At 31.3% G+C, this 19127-nt stretch overlaps 1 protein-coding gene across 1 annotated transcript in view; it reads left to right on the top strand.

The window, feature by feature from the left end:
- Positions 1–11052: 11052 nt before the first annotated feature.
- LOC106681015 (putative inorganic phosphate cotransporter) overlaps positions 11053–19127 on the top strand; it is a 75918-nt gene continuing 67843 nt past the window's right edge. Inside the window, exon 1 of the mRNA XM_067053423.1 lies at positions 11053–11211. The gene's annotated coding sequence lies outside the window, so the exon portion shown is untranslated. The remainder of the gene's footprint in view (positions 11212–19127) is intronic.

Below are 19127 nucleotides of genomic sequence, written 5' to 3' on the forward strand. Positions count from 1 at the left end.
AATATGAAGGTGCTTCATCTCATCCTATTCAAGGCGATATACTAAAAGTGAATGGCTACAAACTTGCTTTATTGCCGGGTTGCCATTCTTTCAGGTATTAATATAAAACATAATAAGAGAATGAAATGTGTGTGATAATTTTTATGGTGATCACTCCCTAGTTCTTAACAATGTCAATACTGATAAGACTTATATTTTTTATCTTACATAGTATTATAGTAATTCAGAACCTCTTTAAGTATATGCTTATCTTTTTTTTAAAAAAAAAACTTCTGTGAGTACAAAGATGAAAAATGATTTATTAGCCAATACTTTTTCTAAATGAAAATTCTTGAAGCGCCAAAGAGTGATTAGGATGCCCGATGGAGGGACAAATATTTGATTTACTTGCAATAATCACTAAAAGAATCCCTTAGCAATAACAAGAGTAATTAATTATTAGTCCAGAACGCTAATATTTGTGAAATTAATAAACAAGACATCATTAAACTTTTTCCATGTCCTAAATCTTCCATAAAAAAGAGAGGAATAGTATTTTCATCTCTTACCTAAATTGAAGTGAAAGAGAAGTTGATTTACGTGTCTCCACTTGTCAGTTTAGCAATTTTCATTTTTTTAATTTTTCTCTTGAAATAATGTAGTGTTTTTCTCAATTAAGTACTAAAAACGTCTGTTAGTTCTTCCCGTTTGATTAAACGTATGTCTTTATGAGAATCGATGTTCATCATTCATTAGTCATGAAATTAGAGAAATGGCACACAAGATCTTTAATATTGTAATTTTTCTTAATCTAATTACCATTTACCTGTGAACGTATATATCTTAAATTTAAATTCCTGATAAAAAAAAATAATAACAGGAAAGGACGGTACTGTAGGAATTTAGTTTTTGCAGTAATAAATTAAATTCCTACGGTACCGTCCTTTCCTGTTATTAATTTATTTTATAGTTTTTGCAGTAATAAATTAAAGTGACTGTCATTATTGTTTACATTTTCCTGGGGAACACTTTAACTTATTTTCATTTAAATTTAAATGAATCTAATTTGGTAGATTTTAAACGGAATCTTCGTTATCCAAGTGTAGTAATATATACTTCAAATTGATAAGTTCGGAAAATTACGTTTTTGAAGGCTTTTGCGCACATTTATACTGGGTTATGGATTCTTCAGTTGAACCATAATTTTATCTGGTCTCGAGTTGAGAGGACTTTCATGCTATAAAACGAGGAAAAACTCCAATGCACTTATTTATGGCCGTTCTAGTTTAACAAAATAAATGGATTAATTTTTATTGTATACGTGAGGAGTGAATAAAATTTCTTTGGGCATGTGTCATGACTTTTTGGGAGATAAGGTGCCTTGAAGAGGATACGAATAAGAAGAAATTAAAATGAATGACTTTAACATGATCAATGATTGTATTTAGATTTGAAATAATTGTTTCTTCTTTGAGGCTAATTATAGCCAGTTATTCTGGAACATGCATCTAACTGTAGTTTATAAATAAGAGTAAGAGGTAATTAACTAAACAAAAGGCAAATAGACAAATAAACCAACTATTTAAAGTAAGAAAACTTATGTAAACCATTTATTATGCTCAATCTATATATCTGTTTTCCAAATCCGCCATTTTTTTTTCATAGATTTTAAGTTTTGGGTCACCTCTTAAACATCTGTAATTTAATTAGAGGAATGGAAGATTGTTTATAAATTGTATTGATTATTTGAGAGAGGACCTTTGAATTTTTTTATCCCACTGCCGAGATTTTTTCGAGGTTTTTAAGCATAAATGAAACAATCATTAATCACTTGCTAACATTTCCTAACCTTTTTCTTCGTCTCAAATTAATGATTTACAAAAGTATACTTTAATCGGTCCTCCTCTACGGAGCATCTATACGGAATAATAATGCAACCACAACAACGAAGAATCTCAGTTTCTTGAACAACCAATTTCAGAGTAGTATTCTGAGATGTATTGTGAAGTGTACTTCATTACAAAGAACAAAAACTGACCTTCATACGACGGAATTCATCCCATGGAAGCACATAAAATTCTTTTATAGTCTTGATTAATGTACTTACTCACTATTCCAAGCATTAAAACCTATTGTAGATCCACAAAGGTGGCAAAAACCTCTAACGTGACTGGCAACAACTTATTGCTGATATGAAGAATACTGGTGGGCTCCGTTATCAGACAGCAAACATAATAACATTTTCTTATATACAATAATTTCCCTAATATCCTCTTAAAATGCGTTTAAAAAAAATCTATTTAACCCATTTTCATCACCGCCTTATATCGAACACTAAACACTTAGCTTTAGCATGGGGCTTAGGGAAAAAAATATTACTTTTGATTTATTTTCAAATACGACCTGTTCGGTTTTTTTTAAGAAGGTATCTTTGTAATCGACCAAGGAAAAAAATTAACACCCTCTCAAATTTTAAGGTTTTGTGTTTATAAAAACAAAATCAAAATGTGATAAGGTCCATCTGAAATTAAACCAAAATATTTCTGTTCACCTTCCGCAACGTTTCTCCAAAACTATCCTCGGAACTCATCAATATTAACCAATTTTTCGTTTCAAAATGGCGGACCATTAGATGTTTCCTACGGTCATTTATCAAGAAAGAGAAAAAAAGCTGAGTGTGTAGGTATCACTTTCTCAAAATTTTGTTAAAAAATAAATAAATAAAATTTCAATAGCGATTTGTAATCAAAATTAATTTATAAAATTACCACCTTACTATCAATCATCTTTGGACAGCCACCTTATTATTTTTCTATAAGAGAATCGATGTTCATCATTCATTAGTCATGAAATTAGAGAAATGGCACACAAGATCTTTAATATTGTAATTTTTCTTAATCTAATTACCATTTACCTGTGAACGTATATATCTTAAATTTAAATTCCTGATAAAAAAAAATAATAACAGGAAAGGACGGTACTGTAGGAATTTAGTTTTTGCAGTAATAAATTAAATTCCTACGGTACCGTCCTTTCCTGTTATTAATTTATTTTATAGTTTTTGCAGTAATAAATTAAAGTGACTGTCATTATTGTTTACATTTTCCTGGGGAACACTTTAACTTATTTTCATTTAAATTTAAATGAATCTAATTTGGTAGATTTTAAACGGAATCTTCGTTATCCAAGTGTAGTAATATATACTTCAAATTGACAAGTTCGGAAAATTACGTTTTTGAAGGCTTTTGCGCACATTTATACTGGGTTATGGATTCTTCAGTTGAACCATAATTTTGTCTGGTCTCGAGTTGAGAGGACTTTCATGCTATAAAACGAGGAAAAACTCCAATGCACTTATTTATGGCCGTTCTAGTTTAACAAAATAAATGGATTAATTTTTATTGTATACGTGAGGAGTGAATAAAATTTCTTTGGGCATGTGTCATGACTTTTTGGGAGATAAAGTGCCTTGAAGAGGATACGAATAAGAAGAAATTAAAATGAATGACCTTAACATGATCAATGATTTTATTTAGATTTGAAATAATTGTTTCTTCTTTGAGGCTAATTATAGCCAGTTATTCTGGAACATGCATCTAACTGTAGTTTTTAAATAAGAGTAAGAGGTAATTAACTAAACAAAAGGCAAATAGACAAATAAACCAACTATTTAAAGTAAGAAAACTTATGTAAACCATTTATTATGCTCAATCTATATATCTGTTTTCCAAATCCGCCATTTTTTTTTCATAGATTTTAAGTTTTGGGTCACCTCTTAAACATCTGTAATTTAATTAGAGGAATGGAAGATTGTTTATAAATTGTATTGATTATTTGAGAGAGGACCTTTGAATTTTTTTATCCCACTGCCGAGATTTTTTCGAGGTTTTTAAGCATAAATGAAACAATCATTAATCACTTGCTAACATTTCCTAACCTTTTTCTTCGTCTCAAATTAATGATTTACAAAAGTATACTTTAATCGGTCCTCCTCTACGGAGCATCTATACGGAATAATAATGCAACCACAACAACGAAGAATCTCAGTTTCTTGAACAACCAATTTCAGAGTAGTATTCTGAGATGTATTGTGAAGTGTACTTCATTACAAAGAACAAAAACTGACCTTCATACGACGGAATTCATCCCATGGAAGCACATAAAATTCTTTTATAGTCTTGATTAATGTACTTACTCACTATTCCAAGCATTAAAACCTATTGTAGATCCACAAAGGTGGCAAAAACCTCTAACGTGACTGGCAACAACTTATTGCTGATATGAAGAATACTGGTGGGCTCCGTTATCAGACAGCAAACATAATAACATTTTCTTATATACAATAATTTCCCTAATATCCTCTTAAAATGCGTTTAAAAAAAATCTATTTAACCCATTTTCATCACCGCCTTATATCGAACACTAAACACTTAGCTTTAGCATGGGGCTTAGGGAAAAAAATATTACTTTTGATTTATTTTCAAATACGACCTGTTCGGTTTTTTTTAAGAAGGTATCTTTGTAATCGACCAAGGAAAAAAATTAACACCCTCTCAAATTTTAAGGTTTTGTGTTTATAAAAACAAAATCAAAATGTGATAAGGTCCATCTGAAATTAAACCAAAATATTTCTGTTCACCTTCCGCAACGTTTCTCCAAAACTATCCTCGGAACTCATCAATATTAACCAATTTTTCGTTTCAAAATGGCGGACCATTAGATGTTTCCTACGGTCATTTATCAAGAAAGAGAAAAAAAGCTGAGTGTGTAGGTATCACTTTCTCAAAATTTTGTTAAAAAATAAATAAATAAAATTTCAATAGCGATTTGTAATCAAAATTAATTTATAAAATTACCACCTTACTATCAATCATCTTTGGACAGCCACCTTATTATTTTTCTATAATTAATTTCTCTACACAATACAAAATTATTTATTATTCTATAGTTTTCAGCTGTATGTTTTCCATGCTGATTTGACTTCATAAAAAGCAGCATCTCGTGTGAGAATGTTGGAATGTGAATAATTTCAATATAACTTGAGAACATTGCATTTCATAAAAATATGAATTGAGAATGTTTTGAAAATTATATAGAAATAAACAAATAAAACAAACTTTATAATTTTATAAGGCGGTATAGCAATAATAGAAAAACAAAACAAATTATTACGTTGTGGTCATCGTTAACATTAATTATTAGACCAGTAAATAACAAAAGACAATTGTCAGATGTTTTTATTTACCTGAATATTTTGGGTGCAAAGTACAATACAAATTTTAATTTAATTTACAGTAAAGTGTAAATCGGAAATAAAAATGTTTTTAGATATTAAATAAATTATCAATAGACTGTTGAACTGTTGAAGGTAGGTTCTGTTATAAATGATGTTTCTAAGTGGAAAAAGAGAAGATTATTTATGTGAAAAAGTTTTAGATTTAAAATATAAAAAGTTATATATGACATGGGCAATAAGCCTGCAGTAAAGATTTTAAAGAACATGACATCAATATTTGAGGTTGTCACCTCGAAAATGGCCTGAGGGCCGAAACGTTGGAGAGTTTATGAAAATAAAAGTTGAACGTATATTTGGATCAAAATTGTGTGTGTTAATAATGAAATATGTTTTTGTTTATTAATGTTCTTTTTGCTGACCGCACCCCCCGACCATCTGCTCCAATTATTAATCTACGATCAACTAATTACACCTCCTTACAATAGTATTTATCAATTAACGTCACAAATTTTCATTTAATTTTTTCTAAAATAGTTATATAGTTACAAATTATTTTTGTATCAATATTAAATATATAATAATTTTCTCAGGTCGAAACGTCGGCATGAATAAAAATAATTTTTTGTTTATTTTTGTTCTTTTTGCTGACCGCACCCTCCGACCATCTTCTCCAATTGATAAATAAATTGGTTTTAAAGATAATTTGTTTAAGGAATTAGCCTGCAATAGGAAAAACAAATTTTAATTAATTGGACAAATCAATTATAAGGTATGTTAGTAGAAATATTAGTGTTGTGAATGTGTGAATTATAAGTAATGACTCCAAGACTCGAAAGACTTCAGGCTTCTTCTTCCAGGAGTGTGGACTCATGAGCAGTCCCCAGTAGAGCCCAGAACTGTCACATCTGAACCCTTCCGAAGCTAAGCAAGGACCACTGGCCCTCCACTCACGCATTTGATGTCCCAGCGGTCCCGCAATTTATCAGGAGAAATTCCTGGATTCTCTGCAATATCAAACCAATCCCTAATTTCAGACCCTGACTCCACAGGACAGACTCACGGCTACAGTGAAACAGAAAACAATTATATGGCACAGCAAGATTAGGACCCGGGTATAGTCTTATAAGAGGGTAGCACAGTGCCTTATAAATGAGCTACCCACTCCCATACTTTGTATTATTACGTTTTTTAAAATCATTTTTAAAATTCATTGACATTAAAAAACACTTAGTAATGATAATTTTGTTTTATTGTTTGTTGATTCTTTGGTTCTTAATTTTTTTTCGCTCTGTTGCTATAAAGCCTAATTAATATTACTTCGATATTTTTCTGAAGGAAGGCGTCATCGAATAAATAAAAAATTAATTAGAATTGATAATTTAATTTTCATTTTAATCGCATTTTCCGTTGTTTTCCAAAGTCGAATTATTAATATAAAGCTATTTTTTTTGGATAGCTTTATATATATTTATATATAAATCTGCCTAAAAAATTCATGCTAATTTATGAGTTAGCTTGGTATATTGTTTGAAATTCGGTATATTTATTAATAAAAATACGGAATATTCTATTGCCTCAACACCATTTATTTATTCTATAGAACCAACTCATAGTTGTTTTTGAAAGGCCGAAATCGTCACTAAGAGTCATGATGCGTTCTACAGCCTTCAAAACTTATTCAATAATGATATAATTAATTAATTTTGAATAATAATCATTCCTCAATGAGGGAGGGTGAATTGTTGACGAAAGTTTATTTATGAAATAACGCAGGACGAGTTTTTCCTCAACAATGGGTTTTCGGATGGATTTGCAGAGAAACTAATGAATGTTTTTTGGAATTAGTTTAGGACAGATCAGACTCCACACTGTCAGAAGTAATCGAAATAGTACAAGAGCCCAAGAGGAGAAAAAAGGCAGTTATCTCACCCAAATTTTTGATTACTTTAATGAAAACTATGTATAATTAATAGTCAAAATTGTTGAGTCTGCCAAGTATAGGTAGGGGCAATAAAAAATGGCGGCTGTTTCAAAGCGATAAAAATTTTTTTTTTTCATTTGGAGCTCTATATGTTAAAAAGTAGCAACAACACAAGAAAACCTAAGAGAAGGCCATTTAAAGAAGAGTAAATTTGCTAATAAATATGAGCCCTAATAGAGTTATTTACGTTAAATAGTTTTCGAGATATAGCTTTTTAAAAAGTAACATTTCATAAAAATGTACTGAAAGATCAGTAGTTAGTGAATTTATTTTGAAAAGTTTATGTCTCAAAAACCATTTGACGTACAGATGTCTATTAGCACTCAAATTAAAGCTAGTTTGATGAGCTATAAAGTTGTTTATGAACAACTTTATGTTTATGATGTTTATCTTCGTAGGAGTAATAGCTTACATTAAATTTGCTAAAATAAATTGATTTGTTGTTGTTCGGACAAATTTTCATTTGGCAAATTCATATTGATATGTGAATATCATAAAAACTACTACCCCTACGAAGATAAGTGTTATAAACTTCTTTATAGTAAGCTAAATTTTCTTTATTTTGAGTGTTGGCAGACAGATATGTGCGTCTTATGGATCTAGAGATATATTTTTTAAAAAATCCAACATTTTATACGAACAACTAGCAAATAACATTTTGTGAGTTTATTTTGTCAAATATGATAAAAACTACTACTCCTACAAAGATAAAGATATTTTGTATATAATTTAACTATTTTGTAGTAAATTTAACTAGCTTTAATTTGAGTGCTAATAGACATCTGTACGCCACATAGTTCCTGAGATATAGAATTCTCAAAATAAGTTAACTAACTACTAATCTTTCAGTAGATTTGTAAGAAATTTTGCTTTTTAAAAAGCTATATCTCGAGATCCATTGGACATAAATAGCTCTTTTAGGGCTAATATTTTAGCAAATTTACTCTTCTTTAAATAATGTTTTCTTAGATTTTCTAGTGTAGTTGGTAGTTTTTAAGATATAGAGCTCCGAATAAAAAAATAGTGTTTTTTAAAGGTTTTTTAACAGCCGCCATTTTTTATTCCCCCTACCTATACTTTGCAGACTCATCAATTTTGACTAGTAATTATACCTAGTTTTCATTAAATTAATAAAAAATTGGGGTGAGATAACTGCCTTTTTTTCTTCCCGGCTCTTGTACTAAAAGAAGAATACATCCGAGTAGTGTAGTTGTATGAGTTTCATTGAAAGGATACATGAATTTATATAGGATGGGCTGTAATCATAAATATTTTATATATAATTTATTCAAATTTTTGAGACTGGTATTTATATATTAAATAAATCAAATGGTATCCTTGTTGAGCCTTAATACTCTTTATTATATCAATAGTCCAACGTTTCGGTCAATTCGGCCATCCTCAAGGACAATCTAAACATATCTAAAAATTTAACAGCTTTTTATGTATTCATTTGAAACAATTTTTAAAAAATAAGATTATTATTAATAATATGGCATACCTTGAATACAAATTCACACCTCACATCAAAATTAAAAAAATGTTTTACGGTCTATTTTGGCCAGCAATTGCAAGTCAAAAACACCCTTTGAAATTTTTTTTCAGAGTGATTTTGACTTATATTAAGGGCTCATATTAAGGGTGATTATGAAACAAATTTTGACTTGTAATTGCTGGCCAAAATAGCCCGTAAAACATTTTTTTAATTTTGATGTGAGTTGTGAATTTTTATTTAAGGTATGGTATATTATTAATAATATATTTTTTTTTAAATTGTTACAAATGAATACATAATAAGCTGTTAAATGTTTTGATTGTCCTTGAGGATAGCCGAATTGGGCGAAACGTTGGACTATTGATGTAATAAGGAGTGTTGAGACTTAATAAGGATACCATTTGATTTATTTATCAGATAAATATTTTGTTGATCCAAAGAATTTAGCGAATGCACAAACATCGGATTACGGGAATCGTCTAAATAGGGAAATAAAAGACGAGGGGAATTTCCCAGTATCTTATTTACCAGAATTCATGTGGTACTCAACTTAAAGCAAAAGACATGTCTTCTCAATTTTTAGTAAATATATAAGATTTTTTGTTAAAAATAAATAAATATATTTTTGTTTTTACAGAAACACGTTTGTTTTCATTATTTTATTTTAAATTATTTAATTTAAAAGAAGTGGCGATACTATAAATAATAATTATCCTTAGAGGTTACTTGTTAACGTTGACTTTTTTTCATTGAGTGGCGGTCCCACAAAATGAAGAACTTTGACCCCCAACCATGGTTAGGCAGTATAGGACTCCAATGGGGAGTCTTGGCCGGAAAAAAAAAAAAAAATACTTCTATAATAAAGTTTTAATAAAAAACTACATGTGTTGATAATACAGGATATTTAAAGTGCAGCGAGGAAAAGTGAGGCCGGAAGGCAGGCCTCCAGGGAGTCAGAGCCAATCACTGGCTGCCTTCTGTTCTGTTTCAGTAGGGGTATTCATGATCTTTAGTTTAACATGTTAAAGCGTGCTAAATTGGAAAAACTCATGTTAAATGGAGAAATGATGATTCTTTTACCATGTTAAAAAAATATAACATATATCATGGTTGAGAGTCTGTTACTAGGTTTTTAAAATGGTGAATGACGTCATGCAACAGACCAGCTGAGCTCGTCACCATTTTGTATGTTATTGTTCTAGATTACTTGCTCGTAGTATTGGTTATTATTATTTTGGGTGTTTTTATTATTAATAAAGTAATAATGTAATGACAGTTGTCAATTAGCTCATCTTGATTCTCTTCCTCACAGGTTAAAAGATCAACAAATTTTGGAAAGAAAGGTTATAAAACAAGTTGCTCAGAAAATCCGCAAGGAGCTCTTATAGCTTTAACATTTAACATGACCTTAAATAGGGCTGCTCACAATCCTATACTTATAACATCTAACATGGTAAAACATTTTACATTTAACACATCATGAATACCACTGGTATAGATTACAACGGCAGAAATTCCTATTAACTTCATCGTAAACATTAGCTCCGGGGGCGTAGCTAACTTCCCACTTTTTAGATTCACTTTAGCTTTGAAGGAAAGTTGGGTATGCCTTCTTCTCCTCCCCTCCTACTGTCGAAGTTTAATAATGTTAGAAATGTGTGAATATGAGAAAAAATAAAATTAATGCTTGTTAGTCGACATTTTAAGCTGGGAAACTCAACTTTAACTTCTGAGAGATATGTAATAAGGAGTATTTAATTCTTCATCCCATCTTTTATTTTATATTTCAGTCCACCTATGGTCCCCGAACACCGGTTGGGAACTATTGTTTTAAAAAAAAAACAATGCAAAGTAAGCTCTATTTATAATTGCTATTTTTATTTTTTTTTGTAGTATTTTAAGAGTGACATTCACTTGCTGCACCCCTGTCATATGCTAGTTATCCCAAGGTGTTGTAGTAATCACTTTGTGAACTACTGGTATAGAGTATGGACAGTATTGCTAAACGTTCACTAAGGAATATGTTTAAAAACTGGTTGTAAGAGACAGATAATACGAGGTAATAAATATATTATTGCAAAATAAATTTATCAAACTCTTTACTCTTATAAAAAAATTAATACTCAAGTATCGAATTATTGAATGTGTAGCTTGTTAGAAAAGAATATGCACTAAAAAAAAAAGTGTTATCTTTGCTAACCATCAGAAAAGGCCACGTAACACTAATATTGTGTTCGCTGCGATTTCTGCCTCGCTGAAGAGGCACAGAGGGGCGACCTTCCATCAGATGATAAGCATCTCGTCCATTGAAATTCGAAATGAACGACAATTTTTCGTAACAAGTGAATGGGCGTGAGAGAATCGTCCGGGTAAGTGCAGACTGCCTCCCCTCCTCCTCCCTTCACTTAGTTGAGGCCTTCAGCGCCTGAGCTCAGTCCACTTCCTCAGTCCGCCTCCTCAGTCCGTCGGCTCAGTGCTCCAGTGCCATCGGTCCCAACTGTCGAATCTCACGTCGAAGAGGTACGTCAACAAATATTTACCATACTTTAATTTTATATATGATGAGTTTTCAATCATAAGTTAACATGTACGTTAATCAAACCTACTTTTGAAAAGTAGATTTTTTTTTTTGGCATATTACAATCCAACAAGAAAAACTTATTCAAGTCAAATACGTGTTACTAATCAAATTTTACTTTGAAAAATTAAAATATCTACCTACATTAGGTGCTTCCATAATAATGTTTGAATAACACCTTTCCAAGAGTGGCTGTATTTACTTTTTATAGATAATTCATTGTTGTATTATATGTCAATTTATTATTAATTGTCAATATTATATAACTATATAATTATATATAATAATTTATTACTATTATTAATCATTATTATACTCTTTTATCTTAGCATTTTTCCCCTCAGAGTATAGAAAGCTATCTGTTACACCAATCGTGAAGTTTTCTGTTGAAAATGTATTTACTGTGTAATCTCGGTTATCCGAACTAATTGCTGGAAGGATGTGTACGGATTGGAGAAAGTATTAGGAAAAATGGTGTAGAAAAATTCAACAGTAAGAATGTGCATTATTTTTATATTTTTTTTACATATTTTATTGAAACTTTGACAGTTTGAAGTTTAAAAAAAAATGTTTTCTTTTACATCACCACTAATCCTAAGCGATAATTAATTTTTTTAAAATCATAAGATTATTCATTTATAAGTGAAAAAATTATATTTAAAAATAAGAAATTCTCTTGATATGGCTTTATTTAAAAAGTGATAAAAAAAAAAAAAAAAAAGAGTTCCCAAACAATATTTATACAATACATATTTCTGAAATGATTTATACCATAAATATTATGTATTTATAATTCCAACAAAATATATTATGAATATACTACAGGATATTAGATTACCCAATATTGAAATTGTTAAAATTTCCGCTTTCGATTTTCTCCGTGATTACTATACCTTACCCGGGTTCACTTTTATTTGAAAAACCAATGAGTTTTTCTGCTGAGGTTTCCTAAAAGAAGTAATTTTTTTTTTACGCAAGTTCAGGTTACTGTTTGGATTACCGAAATCACACTGTACTTTTGAAAACTTGTCATTTAAAAATTGTTATATGAGAAAGTGTTGATTTATAACATCTTCTTTGACAGGAGAACATTTAAATTTTGAAATAAGCTGAATAAGCCTTTGGTTTAGAATTATAATTTGTCGAAAAAAATATTTTTTTCAGAATTGGATAGATTAACTTTACATATAAAGCTCCTCAATTATAAGGGGAGTTAAAATGCGTATAAAAAAACAAGTTCGCTGAGAAAATTCGGTTCAATTCGCTTGGACTTATATATAAATAAGATATAAAATAAAACCGTTAAAAAAAAAAAATGATATCTTCCTTGTACAAAACTGTTTATAATTTACTCTTAGGTAAAAATGATTATGTGCCAAACCGACCATAAGTGGAATTACGAGTTTTTGAAAAAATAATACTAAGAATAATTATGAGAGATAGTTGACCGTGGATGACTTATACGAGAAGATGGTAGGGGTGCGGTCAAAATAAAACACAGATAAGTTGATGTAACTTATTTAATCGTGCCAACGTTTCGGCTAGAGTTTCTAGCCTTCATCTGGGCTAAGAACAGAACAAAATTACAACCAATGAGTATAGAATATAAAAAAGAAAATATAAATAGAATGACATAAAGTGAATAATTTTATAGAATGGAATTAATAAAATGACGTGATGAGAGAAGTGGAAAATAAAATGTATTCATAGGTAATTGAATAAGTAGGTAAAATTATATAATTAAGAAAAAAAAAACTAAAAATGAAGTTATATAATACTAAGAATAATATCAAGTATATTTTTTCAAGGTGAAATGAACGTTTTGAGTTTTTTTAGCACATCTTCAATCCACAATGACAGACAATTCATGTATAATATTGAAAAATTATGGAAACGTATAAATTTGTATATATAAAAAAAATGAATATGAACAGTATAATTTATCTCCATCCTATAATGCATGTATACTACTTTCAATTTTAAAAAATCTCTAAATTCACATCCTACTAAATCTAGTGACACTAGTATCTATGATACTAAATCCATTTCTAAGGGAGTAAAAATACTTTTTAAAAATATTCAGTTTAATTTATTCGGAGGGAAACATCTGTCCAAACTGCTTCGCTGTAACTTGAGGAAAATTATACAGTAACTACACCTTTGTGGTAGAATTTTTTTGTTTGATCTGAAGCATAAATAACTATTTCTTAAACAGATTGTAAAGGGGGGTACAAGTTTAAAAAACAAAACAAAAAAATACTGTAATATTATTTCTCAGCCAACTATACCGACTGCTCAGCCGGACCTCTCATCATTATAAAACAAACTACTAATTTATAAGACTATACTCCGACCGATCTGGACCTACGGACTTGAACTTTGGGGAACAGCTAAACCGTCGAACATCAAACGTATCCAATCCTTTCAATCCAAAATCCTTAGAACCATAGTTAATGCACCCTATTACGTTTCCAACAGAACACTACACCATGACCTACATATCCCTTTTGTCCTTGACCTTAAACCAACCAAATTCTCAAAATTCCATATAAACCTTTCCAACCATCCTAATCCTTTGGTTCAAACCTTATCTAGTTCCACCCATCCCTACAGCCCACCTAGAAGGTTGAAACGGCTGTGGCCAAGAGACTTATTAAAATGAAAATGGACAATTGGAGTTTTGGCAATGGTCAGATTCTCCACTCAAGTTGAGTGTTTGCGGCTTTAGCACACTTGCTCAGCCTCCACTGGCTCACTACCAGTGATGCAGTGAGAGGGATGCGCTGGGATCTCTTGAGCTCTGCTCTACCCCTCACACGTGGGGGATAGAGTGGGCTCAGGGATCCTTAGGTCGATTGTATAAATATTGTATATTAGGGTGGAAATGTGACTAGAGATTATATTATTTTAATTATTTTTTTCAATGTGGATTGTCTGTTATATTGAAGGTTGAAGATGAACTAGGAAGCACCAAGTGTTTCATTTTAATGAAGATTTAAAGAAGTATGAAAGGCTTTATTTTTTCCTTAAAATAATATAATGAATACAACAAACATTATAAACAATTTTTGAAAAATAACTAATAGAAATCATAATTTTTGAACTAACTATAATTTTATTCGCAGGAACATATTTTTTGAAACCAGGGTGCAAAAGAGTAATTGAAATTTAATTATGAATGTTGAACAAAAAAGTTCTTTTATAGACTGTTTCCAAAAGTTCCTAAGAACAAGTATAAATTAAAACAAGAACGTTTTTAAAATGCACAGTTATTTGTAGCAATTCCGGTTCAAACCGATATTTAAAGTTAATGTGATAAGGTTTATTTTAAGCCGGAGGTACAGATATATTTTCTTATATATTAATTCTAATTATTAATAATTCTTTATACGAAAAATAACGGTCATTAAATAATGAAAAGAGTTATTTTACTAATCATTCAGTGATATTTTTTAGGTTTTTGTAACAATGAACTGATAAATATTTGATTGGATACACTTGTTCTCCACAAGGGGTCGGCGTAGTTCGTAACTGAAGGATCGCGTTATATAAGGTTTTATTCATTTAGTTCTATCTTTCTCTGTCTTTTGAAATAAATAGCTGAATGGCCTTTGCCTAATATAGGTATGTAGCAGTAGTTCGATGTAACACATGCATGCTATCTAACTACTGCTAACAAATCAATTTACAATGTTAAATTTTCGGCTACAAGGTTTATTCTCTACGGCTCTTTCTCCCGGTGGCCTGCCAGAGCAGGTCTTCTTCGAACAAGATTGAAGTGGGATGGTCCAACAATAGGTTTCCAACCAAAATACAAATTCCTCGTAACACAGGCAGTTTTACTGAGGGATGTTTTCCTTCTTGAGGGTGTAGAGTCCGGTGCCCTTCAGCAGTCTGGCCCGTAGTGCATTAAAGGTGGTGCAGTCCATGACCATGTGTTCAGCAGAAAGTTATATTGAGGAATTGGAGAGGCACCCATCCTACTAACACTTGTACAAACTCATGTTATACACTCCTGTATATCTTGGTGACTCGAAGCAAAGGCGTCCATTGGATTGTCACCAATATTTTTTTATGTAAGTGCGAAAGATTTTGGTGCCAGGTAGGAGGAGCTTTACTTCACACGACCACTCCTTTTTATTTTTGTCTTTGTCGCTGGGTATCTGAGTCCCCAGAAGGCGCCCTCCACAGGACTAAGCCCGTTCAAGTATTGGGCTACCTTGTCTCCATGGTAACGCAAGCGTTACGTTGAAGTATCTTCCAAATTATACGCCAAGGTAAGTGACTTCCTCACTTGGGCGTTTTCTTGTTTTTCTGATTATTATATTAATACGGTGGACCGTTATTCCTCTTATAAGAATGGTCTGGGTCTTACTAGCACCCATTTTTAATCTTTTCCTCTCGTACAATTCTCCAACCTGCTTGGCGCAACGTTCCTCTTTTAAATTTAGAGTAAGCTCTTTTACGCTGGCTCAATTCGGGTCTGCCTTCAAGGGGCGTGGCTTAATCCTCACTCTTTTGCGTTATTTTTGCCTAGAAGGGGGGTGAGGTTAATTTAATAGGCTCATTGAACTATATTAGTAACTAAGAGACCATCGCCGTCGTCCGGTCGTACCTTCTTTGTAACAGCTGTTGTTATTTACCATATAGTTTTTTCTAAGAAACCTATTGTGATTTACGTAAGTGGTCGCTTTGGGACCAGAAGAAATGACATTTTCTTTGTTTCCTTCACCAAATCATATATTTCTACATTATCACAACTGAAGGCAAGAAGTGGCCATCAGGCCAAAGTTGTCATTCCACCAGATGCCCTATTTGTCTAACTATTTTATAATTAACATATGATGTCCGTTCCCTCAAAGTTATAAAATTCCCATCCCTCTTTCTGGACCGCACCTACACTTCGCATTCTCTCTCCTCTGATAGTATGTCATAATGGTCATAAGTCTCTTTTCTTTAAAATTCCCTCCTCTTATAAGATAACAAAATAAGTAACTTCTCCTGACCACACCTCTTACCTACACAAAATTTGATTGGACAAAGTCTTCCTCTACCAATCTATCATCCCCTTCCTAGTCTTCTCTTATGTATTTTATGCAGCTTTATGAACACGATCATTCATTCATTAATATTTAGCCAGAAGACATGAAAGTAACATCATCCTTCAGCTGAGTTCCTCCTTTGTTTTGATGATGGTGTAACATTTTATTCTACAATAAAAGTAATCTCTTTATGTTCCTCTCCTATATCTACGAAGAAGGTGTTAATAGTTTGTAAATACATCACATAGGGCTTTGTTTTCATGAGAACGGCATGTATTATTATTTTTTTTCGATCCCAGCTATTTCCAACTAGATAGGCGAATCGTTTCGCAATGCGTAGTAGAACTCGAATATTCATAAGCACTGATTACACGCTCTGTAATTGGAAGTAGTCGGTGGAATATTTCGGCAATTAGCTCTTTCATGTAGCCTTCTTTGAGTAAAGGATGCTTGTTCTCTATCCCACTATCATCTTATTAGTCCACTTGAGTATAACTATATTTTGGGGATATAGAAAATGTGGAAACTATAGATCAATAAACAATTTGAAGATGTAACCATAAATTGGTTTAGAAATAAAGACCTTAAATATTTAACTTCTGAGTGAGATCGTCAAGGAATCAAGTAGGGTATAAGACTTAATTTTCCCCTAATGATCCAAAATTACCTTAAATTTCCCTGCAAAGTGGAGCGAAACGTCAGTTACTAATAAGTAGTTTTTTCTGCTAATTATGTACCTTGTTTAACTTCCATCTGAATCATATTTCTACAACTATCACACACGGTCAACTAACAATCTTCTAATAAGGTGTCAATAATTGACCGTATATTAATATGAGGAGAAGATGGTCGGTGGTGCAGTCAGCAAAAATACACAAATAAACCGAACTTCTTTATGCCGACGTTTCGACCTTAATTTCAGGTCTTAATCAGGGACTCGAAAAAGTTCCGTTAAAAGTCAAGATGGATGCGTTGTATAGTTTCGCGGATCCTCAAATTGAGTAAAGATTTCTTGAATTTGGAAGACCAGAGTTTAGAATTAAGAGCTTCAGTTATGTTTAAGAGAGTCATCCGTAGATTTAGGAAAAAGATTTCTGGACTGGCATTTAAGTAAAAAAATCTATTGTTCCAAATTGTGAGCCAGGTGCTTATAAAGAGAACAACATTTTAATAGAATTTTCGTCCGAGAGCTGAAATTCAGTTCGAAACGTCGGCACAAATAAATAAGTTTAATTTATTTGTTTATTTTTACTGATTTTCTCCATCATTTTCTTGACGTAGGGACCAGGAGACCTTGCCGATTGGGGTAAACCCAACAATTAAAATGGTTACATGGCTCTTTTATAGGCAACCGAAAAATGCATTAACAAGTCCATCTTATTCTCAATGAATAGTTCAACAGTGCTTAATGGGGACTTTTATAATAATCTTCTGCTTAAATACCTTTATTTTTAACTAAACTAAAATTCAATATTTAACTTTTAAATAATTAAATAACCATCGATTATGGATAACACTCAATAACATAATAGATAAATATAAATTATGGTAGAATTTGATAGTTAATGAAAGTAGAAAATTCACAATTCCAAGTTTGTTATGACGATAAAAACTTGTTTTTAACCATTGCAAAACGGTAGCGAGGTAATAGGTTTTTTTTTTATGTCTAGAGTAATTTATTTGCCAAAATCGAGTTCCTGGAAGTGCTTTTTATATTACAGATTTTAATTTTTTCCCCCTCATTTTCTCAAAAATGACTTTAACGATCTTGATCAAACCCTGACCGGGTTACAGTTAACTGTTTTAGTTAAAAAAATAAAAAAAAGTATATAATAATATCATATCATAACTCTATTTTAAATATATCAAATTATATAATTACAGTATGATATAAACCGACGTCATGAGTTCATTTGAAATGAAGGAACTATTTATCATGATTTGACTCATGTGGGTTACGACAAAAAAACAAAACAAAAAAAAGAACAAGATTTTATGTTAAGATAGATTTGCAAGTGATTAATGCAAAGGGGTCATATTATGTAATAGTTGGCAATTATGTATTTTGTTAATTAAAACGTACTAATTACTGTATGAATTAATCAACTAAGTGCAATCAGAGTAAAATTAATACAAATAAATTAATCACATCTGGGCAAGGTGAGGAACTTATTCTTACAGGCGAAAGAACTGTTTGAGATTAGAAGCAATATTAGAAGAGGGTGATGCAACATTTATCTAAGCAGGATTTCTTACGTTCGTGGGACCGACACGAAATAAAAGCTTACCCATACAGGTGGGAATCAAACCTATACCCTACAAGCTCCTCATTCTGCATATATCCATACACTCATTATGTACTAGATCCCACACTATTAATTTATAGATTCCCTCTCAGAGAACCGCATCCTTCAGAAAATCCTCAGAAGATAATTCCAGGAGGAAGTTAAACGAATACCTCCTCTTGGAATTCTCTCCCCGTCTCTATTCGCCAATCATCTTCCGTTATTTCATTTTATTCCTTCACCTCCTAAAAAATCAAGATACCGTGCTAATGTGAACAATCTGTATATCCATAATTATCACAATTGTAATTTCAGGTCAAATACCACTACTTTATAAATATTTGCCAGACAATCAATTCGCTTAATTTATTTAAGTTTAATTAATTGAATCATCTCCAATCCCATATCACAGCCCTCGAAGATTGGTGTCGTAATTGGAGGATTAAGATAAATTCCAACAAATCCCATCAAATCACCTTTACCCTTGTAAGTGGCCGCTTTGGGACCAGAAGAAATGACATTTTCTTTGTT

Source organism: Halyomorpha halys, unplaced genomic scaffold (assembly GCF_000696795.3).
Source record: "Halyomorpha halys isolate HHAL.00 unplaced genomic scaffold, Hhal_1.1 Scaffold304.1, whole genome shotgun sequence".
Taxonomy (NCBI): domain Eukaryota; kingdom Metazoa; phylum Arthropoda; class Insecta; order Hemiptera; family Pentatomidae; genus Halyomorpha; species Halyomorpha halys.